This window comes from Triturus cristatus, chromosome 11 (assembly GCF_964204655.1).
Source record: "Triturus cristatus chromosome 11, aTriCri1.1, whole genome shotgun sequence".
NCBI classification, from domain to species: Eukaryota; Metazoa; Chordata; class Amphibia; order Caudata; family Salamandridae; genus Triturus; species Triturus cristatus.
In genome coordinates this window covers 805913214-805940134 of record NC_140594.1, presented here as the reverse complement: position 1 = coordinate 805940134, position 26921 = coordinate 805913214, and positions in this window count along the sequence as shown.

The following is a 26921-nucleotide window of genomic DNA, read 5'->3' as shown; positions in this document are numbered from 1 at the left end:
CATGTACTACTAGTGTGTACACATACGTGTACTACCTCAGTACACGTGCGTGTACTACTAGTGCTGTACGCGTACGTGTACGCACTAGTAGTACACGTACTGTGTAGTGAGGTAGTACATGTATGTGTACGCACTACTGCGTACACGTACGTGTCCTACCTCACTACACAGTACGTGTACTACTAGTGCGTACACGTACGTGTACTACCTTAGTACACGTACGTGTATGCACTAGTAGTACACGTATGTGTCAAACGCACAGTACAACTGGTGCCGTAGGGGTACGTGTGAAACGCACTGTACACCCACAATCATTGCAGGTGTACGCTTCGTTTCACCATTGTACTGGTGCCGTAGGGGTACGTGTGAAACGCACTGTACACCCGCAATCATTGCGTGTGTATGCTTCATTTCACCATTGTACTGCTGCCGTAGGGGTACATATGAAACGCACCGTACCTGTGTGTGGATTTCAAAATTACATAGGGGACACATAAGGGACAAGTATTAGGCCCTAAATGCATGCTGGTTGTCATGGAGACAGAGTTTTCAGTTGAAACGTGTGGATCAGGTGTCCTGGAACAGTCAGTTGGCCACAAAATACAATGTTGCAAAGTGGTTGTTGACTTGACATGATGCTTGTTGGACCCGGCCTCGTAGAATGGCCCTCCCTGCCCCCGCACCACCGAAACCTGGTACCTACGGCCCAAGCACGCGGCCCAGCCGAGCCTCCCCACCAGGACACACGCACCGACCCGGACATCCCCGTCCCTGGCCTCTCTCCTTTCGGCCACCCCGGGCCCGCGTGCCCACTTCATGCACCAAGATGGCCGCCCGGCCCCAGCGCGACCCGGGCCTAGAGGCGCCACTCCGGCTGGAGGACATCACGCTTCCAGGGGATGAGAGAGGGAGGAGCAGTTTCTATCGCACCTCTGAGCTCCCCCGGGACGATGGGTTTCGATCGGCCCTCCGGCCTCCCTGAGGGCTGGCTCCATGCCTGCTGGGTGTCTGGGACTCCTCCCGACCCGGCCCTGAAAGGATCAAAAGACAATAGCAGGATCCCGACAAGCGACCCCCAGGTGACAAGACCCCTGCCTGCACAGACTCCGGACATCAAAGAGGGGTCGACCTATAACAAGGGGTGCTCTGGGTCTGTCCGGGAGATTCGACGCTGGAACAACGAGAGCCTGCCGACGTGGTCGCGGCTCCTGGAATTTGAACCCACCTGAGCCCTGCTGAGTGACTCGCGGCTCCCTGAAGATCGTAAGACCTCCGAACTTGTACCTGAGCCCTGCTGAGTGACTCGCGGCTCCCTGAAGATCGTAAGACCTCCAAACTTGTACCTGAGCCCTGCTGAGTGACTCGCGGCTCCCTGAAGATCGTAAGACCTCCGAACTTGTACCTGAGCCCTGCTGAGTGACTCGCGGCTCCCTGAAGATCGTAAGACCTCCGAACTCGTACCTGAGCCCTGCTGAGTGACTCGCGGCTCCCTGAAGATCGTAAGACCTCCGAACCTGTACCTGAGCCCGCTGAGTGACTCGCGGCTCCAACCGACTCTCACGGTCCCGCCGGACCCCGACTACAACCTCGTATCCCCCAGCTCGAGGATTGTGAGCTGTGCGCCGGATGCGTCCCTGCTTGAACCTTTACCAGAGACTGTCCCGCTACCCCCTACCCCTTCCGAGACTCTTGAGCCCGTGCTCACCCTGTACATATTTGCAGTGATAACCTACTTGATAAAGATTGTTTCTCAGAATACCCGGTGTGTTCACTCTGTGTCGGGTGGTGCCAGAAGTACGATCCTAGATACGAGATTCCTCCCCCTGGGGAGTCTCCCGCCAGTGCCCGGCTACGATACCTTGAGGGTGGGACTCAGGGTAGTCAGGACCCCTTCCAGGCTCCTCTGAGGTCGCCGTCTAACATTGGTGGCAAGCGACGGGATTCAGGCCCATCACCTAGAGATCGTACCGTGAACAACGGAAGCACTACCGACAAAGATGGCAGAAGGAAGCGCCGTGAGCCCCGCAGAAACCAGCGCCAACAGGGTGTTCCAGGTGGAACAGCTAGAAGAATATACACACAAGGAGCTAAAGCAATTTTGCAAAGAACTTAAAATCGCTACCACTGGTCTCAACACTAAAGAGGATTTGCAGAAAGCACTGAAAACTTGGGTGGAGACCGGGGCCTCCCGCCCGGAAGGCACGGGGTAGCGCCCCGACGAAGCCGAACCCCCCCAAAGTGGAAGCAGTAGCAATCAGGTGCGAGGCATCGTACCAGACGGGGGCCTATCCCCGGAAGAGCTCGCGGACAGAGAGAGAAGCCGCAATCATGAACTCGAGTTAGCTAAACTAAAAATCGAGGGCGAATTGAAGTTAGCGGAAAAAAAGCTAGCAGTAGAGCAAATGTGTGTACAAGGCGAACTAGAAGAAAAGAAGCTCCAACGGGAGCACGAAGGAAGGAAGCTCCAACTAGAGCACGAACGCAGCTTGAAAGAAATCGAGCTCAAGGCCAGAAGCGAGGAAGGAAGGCCCCCGGGAAACCGAGAGACGGCCTCCCCAGCGGAACAGAAGGTCCACATCCCCAAGGATGTGGTCAAGGAATATTATAAAAACAATGACATTCAGCAATGGTTCCGGGCCTACGAGGTCGCCATGACCTCCCATCGGATCCCGCAGAAGGACTGGGGGGCGGGGTTGTGGGGGCGGTTTCTGAGCGAAGGAAGGGACACCCTGCTCGACCTACCCCTCTCCCTGCAGACCTCCTACAGCCACATGAAGGAGGCCCTACTCACAAGATACGGCCTCACCCCAGAAATGTACCGTCAGCGATTCCGGGACTGCAGGAAGATCCCAGGCACCACCTGGGTGGAGTATGTAAACTTTTTCAGCCGGGCCTTCGATGGGTGGATCAAGGGCAGCAAAGTCACCACCCTGGCCGAACTTACTGACCTCATGTTGTGGGAACATCTGGCTGCGAACTGCTTCATAGAACTACGTCAGCATCTGCTTGACAGCAAGCTCACAGATCCCCGGAAGCTGGCTGTGGAGGCCGACCGCTGGACCAACACCCGGGTCTCCTGGGGCATGGTAGGAGAGTACCCCCGAGCCAGTCAGGGACCACCCCGCCAGAGAGGGGGAGGGAACCAGGGAGGGCCGAGAGAGTCCCAGCCTAGCCCCCCGAAGACACAACCTCCACCTTTCCCGGCGCCCCCCCCACCGGTGACAGGGCCCCCTGGGAGACGGGGACACCGGGTGACCGTCACATGTTTCCGTTGCCAGAAACCCGGGCACTACGCCAATGACCCAGAGTGCCCCATGGCCACCCAAGTCTCCCCTACCACCCCTGCGAGACAGATAGCCAACGTAGCTCTGGGGGAGGAGGTTGAGGAAGCTGAAGAGTGGGAACCCGCAGCAATGGCCCTAGTATCCCTGGGAGATAGAGAGATGGTCCCTGGTAGCCTCCTACCCTCCAACACACAGAAATACGGGCAGCTCGTCAAGATCAATGGCCACCAGGTAGAGGCCCTACGGGACACCGGGGCCAGTATCACCGGTGTCCTCAAGCACCTAGTCCCCGAGGAGCAGATCCTCCCCAACGTCTTTTGCCCCGTAATATCCGCAGACAATAGAGAAAGTATGTGTCAGGTAGCCCTGGTGCCGTTTGAGTGGGGAGGGGTGATAGGGAAACTCAAGGTGGCCGTGAGAACCTCCCAGCCGGTCGACTGCCTCTTAGGGAACGACCTAGAGAGCTCTCCCTGGAAGCACGTCTAGCACAAGGCCCACCTAGGAATGATGGGACTCCCCGAGTGGGTGTGCGCCACCACCCGATCTATGACAGCCCGGCTCACTCCCCGGAGAGAAGTCGAGAACACCCCAATCGAAGAGACCAGTACAGTCCCCGCCGAGGGTCCTCCCGTCCCCCCACCAGAATGGTCCGTCGCCCGCGACGAACCCGCACCATCCGACCCCGCCCCGGTCCCCGAGTTGGGAGATCTACCCGAGTTGGCCCATTGGCACCACGAGGGCGGGCCCACTCGGGAAGAGTTTTGCCGGGAGCAAGCCACTTGTCCTTCCCTGGTCGGACTGCGGCGCCAGGCCGAGGGCCAAGCCGCAGGTGACCAGACCGGGACCCACCGAATCTATTGGGATAATAGCATCTTGTACAGTGAGCAGAAGTCGGTGGAGCTGGGATCCGGACGGGTACTGGTGGTACCCCTCCGCTTCCGAGATTTCCTCCTGGGCTTAGCCCACGACGTCCCCCTCGCCGGCCACCTGGGTCAGGACAAGACCTACAGCCGACTCGTGACCCATTTTTACTGGCCTAGAATGAGAGCAGCGGTAGAAGCCCACTGCAAGTCCTGCCCCACGTGCCAGGCTAGTGGGAAGAGTGGGGGGAAGTGCAAGGCTCCCCTCCAACCCTTCCCGGTCGTCAGCACCCCTTTTGAACGAGTCGGAATCGACATCGTGGGACCACTGGACCCCCCCACCTCCCAAGGCCACCGTTTCATCTTGGTCCTTGTGGACCACGCCACCCGCTATCCTGAGGCTATTCCCCTACGCACCATTACGGCCCCCGTGGTGGGCCGGGCCCTCATGGGGATCTTTTCCAGGGTGGGTTTTCCCCGCGAGGTCGTGAGCGATCGCGGCACTAATTTTATCTCAAAGTATATGACGTCCCTGTGGCAACAATGTGGGGTGTCCTATAAATTCACCACCCCGTACCATCCCCAAGGGAACGGCCTAGTAGAAAGGTTTAATAGGACTTTAAAAGGGATGATCGCTGGCCTAGAAGAGCCCCTCCGGCGTAAGTGGGACGTCCTGCTTCCCTGCCTCTTGTTCGCTTACCGGGAGGTCCCCCAGAAGTCCTTAGGGTTCAGCCCGTTTGAATTACTCTATGGCCACCCTGTCAGAGGTCCCCTCAGTTTGGTTAAGGAAGGGTGGGAGGCAGCACCCCAGACCACCCCCCGAGATGTGTTCCAATACGTCCTGGCCCTCCGAAACCAGACCAGGAAGTTCCGAGAACTGGCCGAGGCCAACCTGGAGGCAAGTCAAGAGGAGATGAAGCGCTGGTACGACCAGAATGCCACTCTGGTCGAGTTCCAGCCGGGCCAGCAGGTGTGGGTCATGGCCCCCGTGAAGCCTGGTGCCCTCCAGGACCGATGGACTGGGCCCTACAAGGTGGTTGAGCGAAAGAGTGAAGTCACATACTTGGTGGACGTCCAGTCACCTCGGGATCCCCTCCGGGTCCTGCACGTGAACCGCCTCAAGCCTCACTTCCAGCGGACAGAACTGAGCCTCCTGCTGGCCACCGATGACGGGGCCGAAGATGAGTCTGATCCCCTCCCGGACCTCCTGTGTGTCAAGGAGCAGGATGGCTCCGTGGAATGAGTGAACCTCTCCCCAGCCCTCACTGCCCAGCAACAAGCGGACTGCCGCCAGCTCCTAAGACAATTTTCCGACCTCTTCTCCCTGACCCCCCGGGTCACCAACTGGTGTGTTCATGACGTGGACACCGGGGACAGCCCGCCGGTGAGACACCGAGCCTACCGGGTTCCTGACCGGGTCCGGTCCTGCATTCAAGCGGAAGTCTCGAAGATGTTGACCCTGGGGGTGATCGAGCCCTCTGACAGTCCCTGGGCCAGCCCCGTGGTCCTGGTCCTGAAGGCAGCGGCCCCCGGTGTCGCCCCCGAGCTCCGATTCTGCGTGGACTACCGGGGGCTCAATGACGTTACCCGAGCCGATGCCCACCCCATTCCACGAGCCGACGAACTCATTGACCGACTAGGGGCAGCCCGATTCCTCAGCACATTCGACCTCACCTGCGGATACTGGCAGATTGCGCTCACCGAAGGGGCCAAGGAGCGGTCCGCTTTCTCCACCCCCGATGGGCACTACCGCTTCCGCGTAATGCCCTTCGGGATGAAAATTGCTCCGGCCACTTTCCAGCGACTGGTGAATAGGGTCCTGGCCGGGCTAGAACAGTTCAGCGCGGCATATCTGGACGACATCGCTGTCTTCAGTTCAGAGTGGAGTGAGCACCTCCAGCACCTCCGGAGGGTGCTAACCGCCCTGCGCCAGGCAGGCCTCACAGTAAAAGCCAGCAAGTGCCAGATCGGGCAAGGATCCGTGGTCTACTTGGGGCACCAGGTCGGGAGTGGCCAGGTCGCCCCTCTACAGCCAAAGATCGACGCCATCCTGGCCTGGGAACCACCCATCACCCAGACGGAGGTCCGAGCCTTTCTGGGACTCACGGGCTACTACCGAAGATTCATTCGGGGGTATGGCAACCTTGTCGGCCCTCTCACAGAACTCACGTCTAAAAGACAGCCAAAGAAAGTGCAGTGGACGGCTGCCTGCCAGGAAGCTTTCGATGCCCTAAAAAAGGCCATGTGTACTGCCCCCGTCCTCCAGGCTCCCGACTACACCAAGGAGTTCATCGTCCAGACCGATGCCTCTGAGCATGGCATTGGGGCCGTCCTGTCCCAAGTAAATGACCAAGGCCTAGACCAGCCCGTCGCCTTCCTCAGTCGGCGGCTGTTGCCCCGAGAGCAGAGATGGAGCACCATAGAGCGCGAAGCCTTTGCCGTGGTCTGGGCACTCAAAAAGCTACGACCCTACTTGTTCGGCACCCATTTCCGAGTCCAAACTGACCATCGGCCCTTCCGATGGCTCATGCAGATGCGAGGAGAAAACCCCAAGCTACTGCGGTGGTCAATCTCCCTCCAGGGGATGGATTTCACCGTGGAACACCGCCCTGGTACGGACCACGCCAATGCTGACGGCCTCTCCCGGTTCTTCCGCCTCAGCGATAAGAGAACCCCCCAAGCTGATGGGCAGTTCTCTCCGGCTTTCAGCTGGGGGGGACGCGTGTTGGACCCGGCCTCGTAGAATGGCCCTCCGTGCCCCCGCACCACCGAAACCTGGTACCTACGGCCCAAGCACGCGGCCCAGCCGAGCCTCCCCACCAGGACACACGCACCGACCCGGACATCCCCGTCCCTGGCCTCTCTCCTTTCGGCCACCCCGGGCCCGCGTGCCCACTTCATGCACCAAGATGGCCGCCCGGCCCCAGCGCGACCCGGGCCTAGAGGCGCCACTCCGGCTGGAGGACATCACGCTTCCAGGGGATGAGAGAGGGAGGAGCAGTTTCTATCGCACCTCTGAGCTCCCCCGGGACGATGGGTTTCGATCGGCCCTCCGGCCTCCCTGAGGGCTGGCTCCATGCCTGCTGGGTGTCTGGGACTCCTCCCGACCCCGCCCTGAAAGGATCAAAAGACAATAGCAGGATCCCGACAAGCGACCCCCAGGTGACAAGACCCCTGCCTGCACAGACTCCGGACATCAAAGAGGGGTCGACCTATAACAAGGGGTGCTCTGGGTCTGTCCGGGAGATTCGACGCTGGAACAACGAGAGCCTGCTGACGTGGTCGCGGCTCCTGGAACTTGAACCCACCTGAGCCCTGCTGAGTGACTCGCGGCTCCCTGAAGATCGTAAGACCTCCGAACTTGTACCTGAGCCCTGCTGAGTGACTCCCGGCTCCCTGAAGATCGTAAGACCTCCAAACTTGTACCTGAGCCCTGCTGAGTGACTCGCGGCTCCCTGAAGATCGTAAGACCTCCGAACTTGTACCTGAGCCCTGCTGAGTGACTCGCGGCTCCCTGAAGATCGTAAGACCTCCGAACTCGTACCTGAGCCCTGCTGAGTGACTCGCGGCTCCCTGAAGATCGTAAGACCTCCGAACCTGTACCTGAGCCCGCTGAGTGACTCGCGGCTCCAACCGACTCTCACGGTCCCGCCGGACCCCGACTACAACCTCGTATCCCCCAGCTCGAGGATTGTGAGCTGTGCGCCGGATGCGTCCCTGCTTGAACCTTTACCAGAGATCGCCGTCTAACAATGCTCAAAATTTGAACGATGCGAATGCTGTCATTGGTGTATGTTTAAAGAGATTGGAGTAAACGTACGATGCTAATGAGTCTGACCAATCACTATGTACTCCTCAAAATGAATGCCCCTCAGCAAGACAGATATAAGGCAGCCAGAACCCATGAGAGGGCACTTGCCTGCACAACTCAAGAGTCGACCACACTGCTGCTGTCTCTGCTTCCTCTGGCCATGTCACGTACTGTGGAGAGGGCCCAGCCATTCCCCCAGGAGGAGAATGAGGCCTTGCTGGACGTCCTCCTCCCACAGTACACAAAGCTGTATGGGTGATCAGGGGAGCAGGTGAGTGCTGAGTCCACTACCTTTGCCTATGCACCTGTTGTGTGACTGTCAATATTGTGTCCAGGTGGGACAGACATGCAATGTTGTTTAGAGTGGGTCCCGGGGGGGGACATGTTGATGTCCCTCATGCAGAGCATGATGTAGTTCCTGTGTGCACTCCTCACTTGCATTGTGCTTACTGTGACTTTCACGGCATAGTGCATGACACATTCAGCCTGGCAAATCCTTGGTGGCTTTTTTCCCTCTTGTCCTGAGGTGATTCAGTGGTCCCCCCGGTGTGACAGGTGACTGTACCCACAGATGTGTATGAGTTGATTGGACCTGTGGTGAGAGTGTCCAAATGATGTGTACGACCTCATGGACATTGATGTGTGTGAATGTTCCTTGTCATGTGGGCGAGTGTCTATGTGAAGTGTTGCACCACAGCTGCATGGAGAAGGCAACAGATCAACACATCTGATGTGACAAGTAAGCCATGGTGTGTGTCTGACTTGCAGAGCTAGCATGACACTTGTGACACCCCACTGGCAAGTGGCACATGTGCAGAGTGAGGGTTGTATCCGCTGTTGACAATGACAGGTGAGTGAAATTTGCTTGGGTGTGTCTGTCTAGTATGCTGATGCTGCGTCAGTGTAGTGGGACATGTGACTGCTTGGCACATGCTGGCCATCAGCCTGCTGTTGCATGTGCTGCACAGTGTGTGGCATGATCAGTGAGTGTGTCGCACCCCTCATGCCAACATGTAGACTTTCAATGCCATGTAGTGCATTGGGGCTTGCACACAGGCCAATATCTTATTGTGTATGATGTAATTCCTGTCTGCATCCTATGCCCTGTTCAACATTTCAAAGATGTTAAAATGTGTGTCTCTGGGACATGGAGCAGGTGTATTGATGTTGTGTCACTTTGTCATCCTGACAGGTAACTGCCTACGAGAAGGGAGGGATCTGGAACGACATCGTCGGGGCCGTGAGAACTGCGGGGGAGCGTAGTCGGCAGCTGCCACAGGTCCGCAAGAGGTGGCAGGACATCCGGTGCTGGACCCGGTGGATCGCCTGGGTCCAGCTGGGGCTCAACCTTCCTCGCCCCCACGGCGGCCGCCGACGCCTGACCCCCCACATGAGACGTGTCCTGGCGGTGGTGTTCCCTGAGCTCGATAGGCAGTTACAGGAGAGACTGCAGCAAGGAGAGGGTAGGTACATGGCTGTTTGTCGTGTTATGTGTCGCCAGCTTTTGGAAGTGCTCTGTAGCCTGGATACACTACCAAAGTTTATATGTGCTGTGCATTTTCTGTTCCCCAATGTCACCTGGTGCTCTTTTTCATCCCTTCCCCTCCTTGACATGTGTCCCCTGGTCTGTGTGTAATCACATTTGCACATGGTCATCTAGGGTGCCAGTAAATCTAAGTGCACATTGCTTTCTGCATCATGTGGGAGGGTGGTCTGTGACTTGTGTTGGTACCTTGCCTGTGCCATGACCTGTTCACTATGTTGGGGGTCCATATTTGTTGTCACAGATGATGATTCTCAAAATAGGAGTGTGAGCTTTCAAATGAACACCCTTGCAGCATGCATGACCAATGTTGTGGCCTCAAACATGATGTGCATGAGTGGGAGATATGCATAGTGGCATGACGGTTGAACATGGTACAGTCAGATCATTCCAGGGCCATGGAGCGGTGTGCCCACTACAGTGCCCTGAGACACCCTGGCCTCCTAATCATGTGTGTCATCCAACACTGTGCACATTCTCTGTGGGTTCAGCATAGGTCTGCCTCTGTGGCATTGTTCCCTGGCCTAGTTTTTATTTTGCAAATCTGTGTTACATGTGTCCACTGGACAGGGATACACCATTTTGCTTGTGCATACTCACACTGGGCAGTGCCTGTGTGGCTATTCACAACAATCTGTTGATGGTTGTTTGTCACAAATATGTGTTGCCAGCCCCACGAGGTGATGTTGTGTAAATGAAGCAATTTTTCCTGCACAGTTATTGTAACCCTGAATAAGAGGTGTCACTTCTTGATCAGTATCAATCACATTGACTCAGGTATGGGGGGGTGCAGGAGAGGCATACATGTGCAACCCTGATTTTTCATTGCCAGGTCTGGATTGTGTGTGAGACTTGGCTGTACAGAGAATCACCGTGCATTGCCCCTGTGATGCTGGCCAGTGCTTGATGTTCGTGCATTGCAGCCTGTGTCAGTATTTTAAAAACATGAATCCTGCTCATACATTTTTGGCACCTCTGTGTAGTTGAGATGCAACACAGTTTGGACTTTGTGTGCTGACATCTGTGTGTACATTCTGGCTGGCCATGAAGGTGTCCCCACAGTAGAGCTCGGCTTTTTTCAACCCAATTGCAGGCCCATTAGCTTATGCATTGTCCTGGGTGTGGACATGTGTGCCACTCCAGATGACAGGCAGTAGGTCATATGTGTAGACAACTGTGTAATCAGGTGACGAATGACCATGTTACAACTGACATAATTCAAGTTGTTACTACCAAAATATTGTACCTTGGCACTCACAGCACTTGTCAACAGTTGTTCATGTTTTAAATGTGGAAATTTGAAGAGTTGTCTTAAGAACACTGAAGTGCCAGCATGAAAAAAGTCTCCCAAGGAAGTGCACACCAAACAACGTTTCCACTTTCAAGGAACACGCTGGAACCTTTTCAAAGAAGCCACTGTTAGAATTACATGGTGTTGCAGATTCTCCATATACATGTTCCCACAGTGGTCCTGATTTAGTAAGACTCCTTTGTTGTTGGTGATACAAAATAACGAGTCTCAAGACATCAAGACCTCCATGGGCCCATGTATATGTACTTTCTGCAACACCATTTATTTCTAACAGTGGCTTCTTAGAAAAGGTGCCAGATTCTTCAATGACAGTGTCAATGTGCTTTTGTGTGCACTGCCTTGTGCGACATATTGCATGCAGGCCCATGAGTGTTCTTTTCACGAAATGGCCAATTGGCACATTCAAAACATGGCGATTGTGTAAAGTATTGTGAGTCCCAAGGTAGCAACATTTTTTCGTTTGGTGTTCCAAAGTACTTACAGGTCTTGAGTATTGAGGTGTGTTAGTTTACCTTGGGTGCACCACTACTGTTTCTTTCAGGGTAAACAAGAGGTGGCATGACTTCATTGTATTGCTGTGCTCACCGGTTCACAGACACTCGCTTCTTAGTGTCTTTCTCATTCAATTTGTGGCCTTTTGTGGGGTTTTTTTCCTGGTGTCAAAGTGGCATAGTGGGTCTACCAACTGGGCAGTACAGGGCTTACATATGTGCGGAGTAATCTAGCTGTTAGTCATGATGCATTGCCTGATATGCACTGTGACCAATTGTTCTTTTGCTCATGTGTCAGGTGTATACAGGTGACTGATGCATTTTGGTTTCTTCTCCTTGCCCACAGCATCATCATCCGCAAGCGAGGGAGACACCCTCATGGACCTGGAGGAGGGACCCAGCAACAGTGCCACCAGTGCTGTGGAGGCAGAAGGAGCCAGTGGCACGGAGGGCGAGGGGAGTCAGTCAGAGGACCTGTCTGGAGGCGAGAGCAGCTCCGATGCTGACGGGTCTGAGGCTGACCTCTCCGAGGAGGCGGAGGCTGCAACAACAACTGGCAGCATCCCACCATCTGTACCCGCCTCCTCCATTGCCATCTCCACCCTCCCAGTTGCTCCCGCCCCTTCTGTCTGTGCAGAGTCCCAACATGTCTCCTTCGTCCCAGGCACCGCACCCCCTGCCCCTGTCACCCCTGCTGCCTTCAGTGAAGAGTCTGTGGACATACTGCGGCAGTTGCAGGTTGGTCAGGCATCAGTGCGGACTGTCCTCCATGGACACACTAAACTGCACACACAGTTGGTGTCGTTCGTGGAGGGCATGTCATCAACAATGTCTGAGCAACGCAGGTTTCTGCGGTCCATGGACTCTTCCCTGATGGCAGCAGTTTCTCTCCTGCAGCGCTCCGTCCCCCCCTACCCTGAACCCATCCACACTGCCCTCTCCCATGCCTGCCCAACGCACACACAGACAGTCATGGGCACGCACCCCAACAGACACATCCAGCACACCCCCAAGTAAGGCACAGCGCACACCTCCTGGCACGCACACTCAGGGGGATGTAGGCACACCCACAGGGTCTGGGGGCAAACGACAGACAAGCAGCCACAGTTGCAGTCCGCAGTCCTCACAACCCTGTTCCTCCAAAACCACTCCCCTTGGCTCCCCTGCCAAACTCTCACCCAAGGACATCTATATGGGTGACCTGGGCCTCGCCCCCACTGAGCCACCACCTCATAAGCGGGTGAGGAAGTCTCCGGGCACGGGAGTTGAGTCCCCCACCATGTCCACCCCGTCCCCCAAGAGCGCTGCACCCCATCCCTTGGCCACAACACCCTCCGTTGGCCCTGGGGTATCTTCCGGTGCAGGGGTTAAGATGGCGGCACTAGCAGAAGTGTGCAGCGCCGTGCTCACCTCCACCTTTGGCGCTGCCCCACTCCCTGTGGTGGAGACATCCACCCCTGCACCCACCACACCTACCCATCCCCCTACTGTCCCTGCGGTGCCTGGTCCTGCCACAGATGATGCCCCCCCAGGTCGACAAACCTTGAGGTTCCTTTGTGCAGGCAAGGTAGGGGTGGACGCGGTCCCCTACGTCCACCCTTGGACTTGAAAAATGGACTGGCCATTGGCCTTTGGACATAGTCAATGTTTACAAAAAAAATGTGTGTGCTGAATAAAGCCTTTTCTTTTGCTTTCAACATTTCAGGTACTTGATGTTAGTGATGAGGCTCCTGGAGTTGGTGTTCTGGTAATGTGTTAGGGTTCAGAGAAATGTTTTTTTATGATGGTCATGAGGTGGACCATGGGATCTGTGTGCCATCACAATGTCTCATCAAAGAATCATTGGTAGTGTGTGTTCATTTGTTTTTGAGACATTGTCCCAAGGAGTGTTCCTTCCTCTGGGGCACCTGACATCTTCCCTGCAAACAGTTGCACATTTGTTGTGCTGACCTGTGTCAACATTTCCTTTGTTGGTGAGGGATCCCTTTTACAATGGCCCTGCCTGCTCACCGATGTCTCCTGCTGAATCGTCTGTGCCATACTTGCTAGTCACTGTACTTGTGTTTTGGGTATGTAGGAATGCCTTCAGGGACAAATTTGCCCTTTTCAGCACTATGCGTGTGTGTAATCACAGCCTACCACACAAATGGTACTTGTTATGCAGGGTATTTGTGCACCTGACTCACAATTGTGGGCATTGTATCTAGTGGAATTGAACCCTATTCCTTCCATGAGAGACAACATCTTGGTGGCTGGACCAGCACCTGAAAATTCCTATCACTCCTGCGATGTGCATGACAGTGTGTGTTCCCTTTGGCTATCTTAGTTTTGTATGCAGTTACATGACTATTCAGCCTTGTGGCATGAATTCAGGGTGTGTATTGTGCTGCATCCGCCATGGGTGGGTATGCATGTGTTATATGTCCTCACACCCACATGTGGTGTGTCATGCAGTGTGTGAAAGACATCCATCCTCCTGGGAGTGGGACACTGCTGTCAGTGATGTGTTGTAATAGCACTAACATCATAGTCCAAAGTTAGGGATGCGTCCATACCACCATGTAGGTGTGGTCATCTGATAATGATGCACACCCCCCATATCTCTGGACACTGCTGGGATTCATATGCACCCACCCCTCATATGTCTGGACACTGCTGGGAGACCTCTGCACCCACCCCTCATATCTCTGTCCACTGCTGGGAGTCATATGCACCCACCCCTCATATCTCTGTCCACTGCTGGTTGTCATATGCACCCACCCCTCATATCTCTGTCCACTGCTGGGAGTCATATGCACCCACCCCTCATATCTATGTCCACTGCTGGTAGTCATATGCACCCACCCCTCATATGTCTGGACACTGCTGGGAGTCCTCTGCACCCACCCATGCACCCCCTTGAAGCAGTACACTGCTGGCCTGGACATACACACACACCAATATGAAGGTAACATGCTGGGCCAGTCCTCTAAGCCCACATTCCTGACATGTGTACAACTCGTATCCAAAATGTACTGGTGCCGTAACGGGGTACGTGTGGTACGCACCGTACCCCCGCATTCAATGCTTGTGTATGGTCCGTATCACCGTTGTACTGTGCTGTAGGGGTACATGTGGTACACACCGTACCCATGCATTCAATGCGTGTGTAAGTTCCGTATAACTGTTGTACTGTGCCATAGGGGTATGTGTGGTACACACCATACCCACGCATACATTGCGTGTGTACGGTCCGTATCGCTGTTGTACTGTGCCGTAGGGGTACGTGTGGTACGCACCGTACACGTCCACTTCAATTGTTGCGGTACGCAGGGGTTGCTGGACACGCCCCCCGAGTGACCAGACCCTGGTGGTAATGTATGGCATCCATATTAGAGGTTTGGCTTTGTGTATGGGGTATGTTTCGTGCCCCTCACCCCTACCCTGGCCCCTGGGTGTTGTTCTCACCTTCTGCGGCGTGTGCGTCGGGTGCGGTGCACCAGGTCGTAGGCCAAGAGGACCGGGATGACACGTAGGACGGGGTTCATGGCGTGTACGTCGCGTACCGGGGCTCCGTTGCGTAGAGGTTCGCGTAGGACTCTGCTTTTCCGGCTGTGTTTGGGTCCCGTAAAAAAAGAGCCGTACGGAGTGACATAGGCACGAATCGTACTTGCTTGGCCGGAAACCGCTGCCTGAATACGTCCGGACGTCGCGTACAAGCTGTTCCGGATCAGAATCATAGTTTTTTTTACCCGTACGGGCTTTTGTACGAAACGTACGGAAATAGGCTTTCTGTACGAATCGTACTTCCTAACTTGTACGGAAAGTTTACCGGGTACGAGTCGTACGGGGAAAACGCTCCGTACAACTATTCGTACAGCCTTTTTACAGGATTGGAATCGGCCCCATAATGTATTACTTATAATGTTAAACATTTTTAAATATTTTAACTATGTTTATTTTAGTTATATGTGTTATTACTTTATTTTGCATTATTTTTCATACATTAAAAAAACAGATATTTTTAACAACGATATTTTTAAAAACGATATTTTTGTATAGATATTTTGGTACTTACCATTATGTAGATAGGTCGATATTATGACTCTCTATATTCTCTCAGTGATCCCCTTTACAGCATGGGTTTATCCCAGGGAGGGGTACAACGGGTCACAGCCGTCGAGGTATTACGTTATTCGTTGTGGCCCAATGGCAGGAGTCACTATGGCTTAAATATTGCTGGATGCAGAGAAAGCATTTGATAGGGTCTCCTGGTCATACTTCTGGATGGTTATGGCCAGGATGGGCTTACGGTCAGGTTTTATTAATTCTGCTAAAGCTCTGTATTATAAACCTAGGGCCAAGATCTTATTGATGGGAGGACAATCGGAGACAGTAGTAATCCAAAGAGGTACAAGACAGGGATGATCTTGTTCTCCCCTTCTATTTGCATTGTATATTGATCCCCTCATTAGGAGCATCGGAAAGAATAGAGCAATTCCATCAGTTTGGATGCAGAATTGGGAAACAAAAATACTTGCGTATGCTGATGATCTGACAATAGTATCTCTTGACCCGGGGATGGTGGTAAAAGAAATTGAAAGGGAGAAAAATAGATTTGGGTGTTTTTCTGGATATGGGCTCAACCAAGATAAAACCCAGGTAGTAAGCAACAATAATATACAATGGGAAAGTAGTTAGGTAGTCTTGAGTGCGACCCATCTTGGGGTTAACATTATGGCAGATTTAGATAAAATTGTCGAACTACATATTGAACCATTAATCAAGCAAGCAAAAGTAGACTTTGCGCGATGGAACCTTCAATTAACCTTGGTTGGAAGAAGCAACCTAGTGAAGATGATGTTTCTCTGTATTTTTTTAGGGCCATCCTGGTGGAAGTAGGAAGCTATTGCTTTAAAGTCTTGGACGATATGATCTTGGGATTTCTGTGGGCTTCCACCTGACCGAGTGGCCTTGAAATTTATAACTCTCCTGAGAGAACGGGGGGTGGTGGGAAGGTGGGCAGTACCAAACCTCTGGCTACATTACTGGGCCAGCTCTGCAACTGATGACCATAGTACTCTGGGGCTGATTCCGATCCGGGTCGGAAAGCACTCCGACCGAGTCGGATACAGAGTGTTTTCCGACTGAGCCGGACCCCTACAGTCTGACCGAGCGAGTACGATGCGCACGTATGCTGTCAGACTCGGTTCGGTGGGACTCCGATAGAAGTCAATGGGAGCCGGTCGTACGACGCGTACATGGGCTCCCATTGACTGAATGGGTACGTCTCAAACAAGTGCGCCCCCTACAGTGGGTACGCGTCGGTGCCATCCGCACCATACATGCCTGTGTTGGCTCAGTTGTAAATCGCATCCATTGCACGCCACAGTTAGCTTCCGACCGAGACGTACGGAGCGGTTCGGACCCGGAAACGACTCGGTCGGTCAATCTCATGTAGCTCACATCGTACTTGCTCGCTCGTACAGCAGTACGAGTCGGCCTGAAAACACGCTTACGGATCGTAGTTTTTCCGGCTGGATCGCGTTCGGTGCCCTTCCGACACGGATTGGAATTGGCCCCTCTATGTTAAAGAGGAATGGAAAGCTGTAGATGAAGGCTTACCCACGATTTATGAACTGCTGATAGGGAAGGAGGCAATAGGCTGTCTTCTGCTTCAGATAGAGTTTGACTACTATAAAAGAGTATGTATAAAACTCTTTCCTGTGCCTTCTGAGTTTGGTTTGCTGTACGGAAGACACTGGGTTTCGGCCGATTTAAAAATTACACGCCAATACAAGAAAATCCTATCTTACCTTAGATCTTCTGGTATCCTCATGTGAGAAGATGGAAAGAGCAATGTCAATTTACTCTGGGTTACTTTGTGTATAAATACATTTGAGGGTGTTAGAATGAAAGTTAAATTAACACATAATGAATTATTTAAATATTTACAGATTAGACATTTCCTGGATAAAAAACAGGTGAGGGGGGTAGTGGAGTTTATTAAAGTGGAGCTAGTATAGTTGATAATAAAACAGAAGTCTCCGATAGGAATTTTTTATAAGATCCTAAATAGTTTGATGCATGATGAAATTGATAAACATATTAGACGGTGGCAGGTAGCACTTCGGACTGAAGATGGGGAAGTGGTAGAATCATTAGCGTTAGCCCAGAAATTGCTACTATCGGCTAATCTGTAAGCACAGCACTTCAAAAAGTGGTTTCATCTTTATATTACCCCTGGGAAAATTGCTAAGTGGGGTGGGGGGGGCACACAGTATTGGTTGCCCAAGATATCAAATGACTGGGATGGACTTGGTACACATATTTGCTGAATGTCCAGGCCTGGAGAGAATAATATCACTGAGTTTCTAGGGATACAACTGGGCTTGCAAGTTGAGGTGACTCCTCAGCTTGTGATATTGGGGGTTCACAAAATCAAAAGAATTGAAGATGTGTATTATGTTCAATCTTTTATTTTTGCAGCATTTTGCAGTGTTAAGGCTGTGCTTGGCTACAGCCTCTTTGATCTTGTGCCTCCCTCGTTCCAGCAAAGGTTGGCTTGATTGCTTTCTGTCTATCATATCGAAAAAGCTGTATATATTCCCAGTAAGGTAAAATAGCCAGGATAAGAGGCTTACAAATCTCGACACCTTTGAGGGAATGGATATTGGCATTATCAGATGGAGGAGGAGCATCAAGGATAGGTGGGAATTATCTAGTAGACATATAAGGGGCCTATAGTATGTGGTCCTGCTATGCACAAGAGGATTTTGGAACTCGTATCTGCACTATATGATATCACGAAATGATTTACAAGCATTCTCAATGTTTTTTACAGTTTTATAGAGAGATCATGTATTTCTCTTTACTGCTGCTAAAATGGTTGTGATACAAGATGAATTATTGCTTGGAAGCGGCGGGGGGTGTCGGGGTTGTTTGTATTATTATGGTGGAGAAAAAAAGCAAAATAAAAAAGATAAAAAATTTAAAAAAGGTAACATCAGAGTACATTTATTTTTCTTTCCTGCAAACATCTGTAAAGGTGGTAACCTCTTACCTGAGGGACTGCAGTGATTTCCCACTAAAAATAATCAATATTCCATGGCAGAATGACTTCTGGCTAAAAACATGTTTGCAAGTTAACTAGACCTGCCGATCAAACATAAAGATGGGGCAAGATGCAGTGAACATTTTGAAAGCTCAATCACTTCTCCACCTAAGATATACACTGTGTTCTTGACCATGACTGAATACTGTCTTATGCACAATATTTTCATGTTGCTAAACAAATACTGTTGCAAAACATGCCATACTCTGCTTGGCACGAAATTTGCTCAAACCTATGCAATTATCCTGATGAGATGGCAGGGGGAAAAAACTAGTAGAGACTCTTGAAAATGAATACAATTCTGGACACATCATAAATTGGTAAAGATACATTAATAACCTATTCCTAATCTGGTGTAAAAGGAAAACAGAAGCAAAAATGTGTACAGTAGCTAAATAAAAATGATCTAAACCTTCATTTTATTAGCATGACGTAACAACAGCAAATAGAGTTTCTGGATTTGTAATTACCTGTGAAAGATATCTGGTTGCAAACATCGTTATATTGGAAATAGACTGCTGCTAACCCTGCAGTGCATGCATTCAGCACTCATACAGAACATCTGAAATTGAGCATTCCCTATGGAGAGGTGATCAGTGCTAAAGAAGAATTGCAGTACTAAGAAGAGCTATTAAAAAGAAACAATAACTGTCTTACAAAGGTTTAATACCAGATGATACTCAGATAAGGTACTATAATTGCAGTATTTAGAGGTGAATACAAACAAAGATAGGAGATATTGGATCCCAAAGCAAAGAAGAATGAACAGGAACCTCCTAGAATGATCACAAATTGCAGCAAGCAATCAAAAGCAATTCAAGGAATCGTGAAAATGGTTTGGAGCATCTTGCAATTGGATGAAGTCTTTAAAAGTTTAGCTGGGCCACACTTACATGTAACATACAGCAAGTTAAAGTTACTCAAGGATATTTTAGTAAAGAATGAAACACAATGACCGCAAGTAAAACAAGTAGACAAGGTGGTGCAGCAGTCGTAAAGCCGACCAATACAGCAATCAGGTGAAAAAATATGCAGCACCATATCAAGCAAAACAAGAGAGTCATAAGACTATCATGGTCAAGACAGACTTTGTAGTGTACATACTGGAATGTGCATGGGGAAAAACATACATGGGCAGTATGACATTACTGATGAGAAAATGCACTAGAGCACCCACAGGCAATTAGAAACAGGGACACGAATTATCCAGTAGCAAGGAATTTTAAACAAAGACATAACTGTATTAATGTGTTCTTATAATATTACAGGATTGACAGTGTACCCCTTAATAATAGCAAGGCAAACAGGGCACTGCAGTGACATAGATTGGAATCCATAGACATAATTAAACTTGAAACTAAGGAACTAACTGTTCTAACAATACAAACTCTCATCTGTTGGTTTGTGTCCTATCACATTGTTTTCTTCTCTTTATCTCTTTTTTATCCTCCTTCTACTTCTCTTCTTGTCTTCTCTTCTTTACCTTAAGGCAATATTAGGTCCTCAGTTCTCAATTGACTGTCTAGAATGTACAAGCATTTGCTGAACATAATGTAATATGAGAAAGAATAATAAAAAAAATTAACCAAACCTTCATCAGAAACATGATATCCAGGTTAAATAGATCATGGACTATAGATGAACTGGTATATGATATTGTTGCATACTTATATTTGTGTATGCTGTTGCTTGTTTGTTACCTGGATCCAAGGTAATTCCAAGAATTGGACGAGGATTGCTGACTTACGTAAATCGGGCATGCTTTATCATTTACCACCTCGTCCCGCCCTGGTAAGATGTTACTACCAGGGCGGACTCAACCTCAGAATGGGGCTTTTCTGAGGGAGTTCTTAGCTAACCCTTCTCTCAGTACAATGATTTAGGTCCAGATTATTACTTTAAAAAAACATGGGATATCCACTAAAGTATCCTTTAATATGGTGGCATCAGTGGTCGATTAAAAGGTTACCAAGGGGTAAATACAGGAGTCATAGATTAGGTCCAATGACCTCTATGCGTCACTGTATAAAGAAAAAACATTTTTTATGCCTCTAATCAGCCGTGGGTCTAAGGCATTCGTCAGGGCCATGTCTATGCCCACAACACTGCAAATGTTCTTGGTGGGCTTAGGTATGGAAAGAGGACCTACCTCTCAACTGGTATGCTAATTAGTGATAACCTATGAGATAAATACGAAAGCAGCAGAAATTGTTGTTCATGAAGTAAGTGAACAAAGGGTAACAGTTTACTTAACCTAGCACGGTTCTATGACCACAGATATGGCTGCTGTTACAAATAACAATTAACAATTCCCCCTGCAGGGGGAATCCTTTCTTCAGCTCCCGAATGGAGTATCGTGAGCAGCCCTCAGTGGTGAGTTGGGGGCAGTTCCCTTTCAGTGCAGGTCTAACCCGCTGAATGTAACTTCAGTCTCCACTTTGGGTGGTGGCCCGAATCGTTTGCAATGTTGGTATCGGCAGCCCCTCCTACCATACTGGGTTGCAGCTGTACACAATAATAATACAGGCACAGGCTCCTCCAACACAAGCACACCAGCCAAAATGATTGCAAGTCTCTGCACTTCTGAGAGTAGCAATTTACTGGTGGCCCCTCTGGCATACGGGGTCGCTGCAACATGGAGGTACATGCTTAGCAAGACCAACATGGCTTTTGACACACAGATCAGTCCACTGCAGCATACAGGGGTTGCCGAGTCAGCACTGCATGTGGACAATGACTCAATCAATTCACTGCTGAGTCTTCTCACCTAGCACAGGAAGTCCTCCCGGTAGGGGCTCCCCACTGGACCTCTATCCCTCCAACAGTGTCCTCTTCCTCGCACAGTGCCATAGCTAGACCTTTTGCCGCCTGTGGCGGTGGGGCATATGTGGCCCGCAGCGGCCGCAGGCAAGAGTGGGGGGTGGTGACAGTCCCTGTATCTGCTGCTCGGCGATGGCCGCAGGTAAGAGTGGGGGTGGTCCGCTGCCCACTAAACTTATGCCACCTGGGGTTTACCACCCCCCCTTGCTACGCCACTGCCCTCACATGGCACACTGGTCTTGGCAGACAGGCAGGTGCTGGTGCTCCAGGCTCCAGGGCAGGTTTCCTTGGGTGATGTCCCCTCACCCATCAGGGAGACAAGCAGGATACCCTTCTCACACAGTCCATCTACCTGCTTGGCATATGAAAAAGTTTGGGTCTCAACCTCCCCTTCATATAGTCCATTTCCAGACACCAAAATGTAATTCAGAACCTGAGTCTTTGAGGTTTTATGTTAGGGTTCTGCTTCTCTTGAAGTGGGTGCTTCTCTTTTTCTTCTTTTCTCATGAAAGACTGTTGGACCCGGCCTCGTAGAATGGCCCTCCGTGCCCCCGCACCACCGAAACCTGGTGCCTGCAGCCCAAGCACGCGGCCCAGCCGACCTTTCCCACCAGGACACCTGCACCAACCCCGGACATCCCCGTCCATGGCCTCTCTCCTTTCGGCCACCCCGGGCCCGCGTGCCCACTCCCTGCAACAAGATGGCCGCCGACTCCAGCGCGACCCGGGCCTCGAGGCGCCACTCCGGCTGGAGGACATCATGCTTCCAGGGGATGAGAGAGGGAGGAGCAGTTTCTATCGCACCTCTGAACTCCCCTGGGACGATGGGTTTCGATCGGCCCTCCGGCCTCCCTGCGGGCTGGCTCCGTGCCTGCTGGGTGTCTGGGACTCCTCCCGACCCGGCCCTGAAAGGATCAAAAGACAATAGCAGGAAACCCCGACAAGCGGCCCCCAGGTGACAAGACCCCTGCCTGCGCAGACTCCGGACATCAAAGCGGGGTCGACCTATAACAAGGGGTGCTCTGAGACTGTCCGGCAGATTCGACGCTGGAACAACGAGAGCCTGCTGACGTGGTCGCGGCTCCTGGAACTGGAACTCACCTGAGCCCTGCTGAGTGACTCGCGGCTCCCTGAAGATCGTAAGACCTCCAAACTTGTACCTGAGCCCTGCTGAGTGACTCGCGGCTCCCTGAAGATCGTAAGACCTCCGAACTTGTACCTGAGCCCTGCTGAGTGACTCGCGGTTCCCTGAAGATCGTAAGACCTCCGAACTTGTACCTGAGCCCTGCTGAGTGACTCGCGGCTCCCTGAAGATCGTAAGACCTCCGAACTTGTACCTGAGCCCTGCTGAGTGACTCGCGGCTCCCCCAGACTCTCACGGTCCCGCCGGACCCCGACTCCGACCACGTATCCCCCAGCTCGAGGATTGTGAGCTGTGCGCCGGATACGTCCCTGCTTTGAACCGTTACCAGAGACAGTCCCGCTACCCCCTCCCTTTCCGAGACTCTTGAGCCCGTGCTCACCTTGTACATATTTGCAGTGATACCTATTTGATAAAGCTTGTTCTGAGAATACCCAGTGTGGTCTCTCTGTGTCGTGTGGTGCCAGAAGTACGATCCTAGTTGCGAGATTCCTCCCCCTGGGGAATCTCTCGCCAGTGCCCGGCTACACTACTACACGGGTGGGACTCAGGGAAGTCAGGACCCCTTTCCGGGCTCCGCTGAGGTCGCCGTCTAACATTGGTGGCAAGCGACGGGACTCGGGCCCATCACCTAGAGATCGTACAGTGAACAACGGACGCACGACCAACAAAGATGGCAGAAGGAAGCGCCATGAGCTCCGCAGAAACCAACGCCAACAGAATGTTCCAGGTGGAGCATCTGGAAGAATACACACACAAAGAGCTAAAACAATTTTGCAAAGAACTTAAAATAGCTACCACTGGCCTCAACACTAAGGAAGACTTGCAGAAAGCACTGAAAACTTGGGTGGAGACCGGGGCATCCCGCCCGGAAGGCACGGGGGAGCGCCCCGACGAAGCCGAACCCCCTCCAAGTGAAAGCAGCGACAATCAGGTGCAAGGCATTGTACCAGACGGGGGCCTATCCCCGGGAGAACTCGCGGACAGAGAGAGAAGCCGCAGTCATGAACTCGAGTTAGCCAAACTCAAAATCGAGGGCGAATTGAAGTTAGCGGAGAAAAAGCTAGCGGTAGAGCAAATGCGCGTACAAGGCGAACTGGAAGAAAAGAAGCTCCAACGGGAGCACGAAGGAAGAAAGCTCCAACTAGAGCACGAACGCAGCTTAAAAGAACTCGAGCTCAAGGCCCGAAATGAGGACGGGAGGCCCTCGGGGAACCGAAAGACGGCCCCCCCAGCGGAACAGAAGGTCCACATCCCCAAGGATGTGGTCAAAGAATATTATAAAAACGATGACATTCAGCAATGGTTTCGGGCCTACGAGGTCGCCATGACCTCCCATCGGATTCCACAGAAGGACTGGGGGGCGGGGTTGTGGGGGCGGTTTCTGAGCGAAGGAAGGGACACCCTGCTCGACCTACCCCTCTCCCTGCAGACCTCCTACAGCCACATGAAAGAGGCTCTCCTCACAAGATACGGCCTCACCCCAGAAATGTACCGCCAACGGTTCCGGGACTGCAGGAAGATCCCGGGCACCACCTGGGTGGAGTATGTAAACTTTTTTAGTCGGGCCTTTGATGGGGGGGTCAAGGGCAGCAAGGTCACCACCCTTGCCGAACTCACTGACCTCATGTTATGGGAACATCTGGCTGCGAACTGCTTCGTAGAGCTACGTCAACATCTGCTGGATAGCAAGCTCACAGATCCCCGGAAGCTGGCTGTGGAGGCCGACCGCTGGACCAACACCCGGGTCTCCCGGGGCATGGTAGGAGAGTACCCCCGAACCAGTCAGGGACCACCCCGCCAGAGAGGGGGAGGGAACCAGGGAGGGCCGAGAGAGTCCCAGCCTAGCCCCCCGAAGACACCACCTCCACCTTTCCCGGCGCCCCCCCCACCAGTAACAGGGCCCCCTGGGAGACGAGGACACCGGGTGACCGTCACATGTTTTCGTTGCCAGAAACCCGGGCACTACGCCAATGACCCAGAGTGCCCCATGGCCACCCAAGTCACCCCGGCGAGACAGATAGCCAACGTAGCCCTGGGGGAGGAGGTTGAGGAAGCCGAGGAGTGGGAACCCGCCGCTATGGCCCTAGTATCCCTGGGAGATAGGGAAATGATCCCTGGTAGCCTCCTACCGTCCAACACACAGAAATATGGGCAGCTCGTCAAGATCAATGGCCACCAGGTAGAGGCCCTGCGGGACACCGGGGCCAGTATCACCGGTGTCCTCAGGCACCTAGTTCCCGAGGAGCAGATCCTCCCCAATGTCTTTTGCCCCGTAATCTCTGCAGACAATAGGGAAAGTATGTGTCAGGTAGCCCTGGTGCCATTTGAGTGGGGAGGGGTGATAGGTAAACTCAAGGTGGCCGTAAGAACCTCCCAGCCGGTCGACTGCCTCTTAGGGAACGACCTGGAGAGTTCTCCCTGGAAGCACGTAGAGCGCAAGGCCCACCTAGGAATGATGGCACTCCCCGAGTGGGTGTGTGCCACCACCCGATCTATGACAGCCCAACTCCCTCCCCGGAGAGAAGTCGAGAGCACCCCGGTCGAAGAAGCCCGTACCGTCCCCGCCGAGGGTCCTCCCGTTCCCCCATCGGAAGGGTCCGTCGCCAGCGACGAACCCGCACCATCCGACCCCGCCCCGGTCCCCGAGTTGGGGGATCTCCCCGAGTTGGCCCATTGGCGCCACGAGGGCGGGCCCACCCGGGAAGAATTTTGCCGGGAGCAAGCCACCTGTCCTTCCCTGGTCGGGCTGCGGCGCCAGGCCGAGGGCCAAGCCGCAGGTGACCAGACCGGAACGCACCGAATCTATTGGGAGAATAACATCCTGTATAGTGAGCAGAAATCAGTGGAGCTGGGATCCGGACGGGTACTGGTGGTACCCCTCCGCTTCCGGGATTTCCTCCTGGGCTTAGCCCACGATGTCCCCCTCGCCGGTCACTTGGGTCAGGACAAGACCTACAGCCGTCTCGTGACCCATTTTTATTGGCCTAAGATGAAAGCAGCGGTAGAGGCACACTGCAAGTCCTGCCCCACGTGCCAAGCCAGTGGGAAGAGTGGGGGGAAGCGCAAGGCTCCCCTCCAACCCTTCCCGGTCGTCAGTACCCCCTTCGAACGAGTCGGAATCGACATCGTGGGGCCACTGGACCCCCCCACCTCCCAAGGTCACCGCTTCATCTTGGTCCTAGTAGACCACGCCACCCGCTATCCAGAGGCTATTCCCCTGCGCACCATTACGGCCCCCGTGGTGGGCCGGGCCCTGATGGGGATCTTTTCCAGGGTGGGTTTCCCCCGCGAGGTCGTGAGCGATCGCGGCACTAATTTTATATCAAGGTATATGACGTCCCTGTGGCAACAATGTGGGGTGTCCTATAAGTTCACCACCCTGTACCATCCCCAAGGGAACGGCCTGGTAGAGAGGTTTAATAGGACTTTGAAAGGGATGATCGCTGGCCTAGAAGAGCCCCTCCGGCGTAAGTGGGACGTCCTGCTCCCCTGCCTCTTGTTCGCTTACCGGGAGGTCCCCCAGAAGTCCTTAGGGTTCAGCCCGTTTGAATTACTCTATGGGCACCCCGTCCGAGGTCCCCTCAGTTTGGTTAAGGAAGGGTGGGAGGCAGCACCCCAGACCACCCCCCGAGATGTGTTCCAATATGTCCTGGCCCTCCGGAACCAGACCAGGAGGTTCCGAGAACTGGCCGAGGCCAACCTGGAGGCGAGTCAAGAAGAAATGAAGCGCTGGTACGACCAGAATGCTACTCTGGTCGAGTTCCAGCCGGGCCAGCAGGTGTGGGTCATGGCCCCCGTGAAGCCTGGCGCTCTCCAGGACCGATGGACTGGGCCCTACAAAGTGGTTGAGAGGAAGAGCCAGGTCACCTACTTGGTGGACGTCCAGTCACCTCGGGATCCCCTCCGGGTCCTGCACGTGAACCGCCTCAAGCCTCACTTCGTGCGGACAGAACTGAGCCTCCTGCTGGCCACCGATGACGGGGCCGAAGATGAGTCGGATCCCCTCCCGGACCTCCTGTGTGTCAAGGAGCAGGATGGCTCCGTGGAGGGAGTGAACCTCTCCCCAGCCCTCACTGCCCAGCAACAAGCGGACTGCCGCCAGCTCCTCAGACAATTTTCTGACCTCTTCTCCCTGACCCCCCGGGTCACCAACTGGTGTGTTCACGATGTGGACACCGGGGACAGCCCGCCGGTGAGACACCGAGCCTACCGGGTTCCTGACCGGGTCCGGTCCTGTATTCAAGCCGAAGTCTCGAAGATGTTGACCCTGGGGGTGATCGAGCCCTCTGACAGTCCCTGGGCCAGCCCCGTGGTCCTGGTCCCGAAGGCAGCAGCCCCCGGTGTCGCCCCCGAGCTCCGGTTCTGCGTGAATTACCGGGGGCTCAATGACGTTACCCGAGCCGATGCCCACCCCATTCCACGAGCCGACGAGCTCATTGACCGACTAGGGGCCGCCCGGTTCCTCAGCACTTTCGACCTCACCTGCGGCTACTGGCAGATTGCGCTCACCGAAGGGGCCAAGGAGAGGTCTGCTTTCTCCACCCCCGATGGGCACTACCGCTT